Source organism: Physeter macrocephalus, chromosome 7 (assembly GCF_002837175.3).
Source record: "Physeter macrocephalus isolate SW-GA chromosome 7, ASM283717v5, whole genome shotgun sequence".
Classification (NCBI taxonomy): Eukaryota; Metazoa; Chordata; class Mammalia; order Artiodactyla; family Physeteridae; genus Physeter; species Physeter macrocephalus.
The window spans coordinates 48,417,766-48,418,210 of NC_041220.1; positions in this window are offsets into that span (position 1 = coordinate 48,417,766).

Consider the following 445-nt stretch of genomic DNA (forward strand, 5'->3'; position numbering starts at 1 on the left):
ATATACAATGGAGAAAAGACAGTCTCTTCAATAAGTGGTGCTGGGAAAACTGGGCAGCTACATGTAAAAGAATGAAATGAGAACACTCCCTAACACCATACACAAAAATAAACTCAAAATGGATTCAAGACCTAAATGTAAAACCGGGCACTATAATACTCTTAGAGGAAAACATAGGAAGAACACTCTTTGACATAAACCACAGCAAGATATGTTTTGATCCATCTCCTAGAGTAATGGAAATAAAAACAAAAATAAACAAATGGGACCTAATGAAACTTAAAAGCTTTGAACAGCAAAGGAAACCATAAACAAGATGAAAAGACAGCCCTCAGATGGGAGAAAATATTTGCAATGAATCACCAGACAAAGGATTAATCTCCAAAATATATAAACAGCTCACGCAGTTCAATATTAAAAAAACAAACAACCCAATCCCAAAATG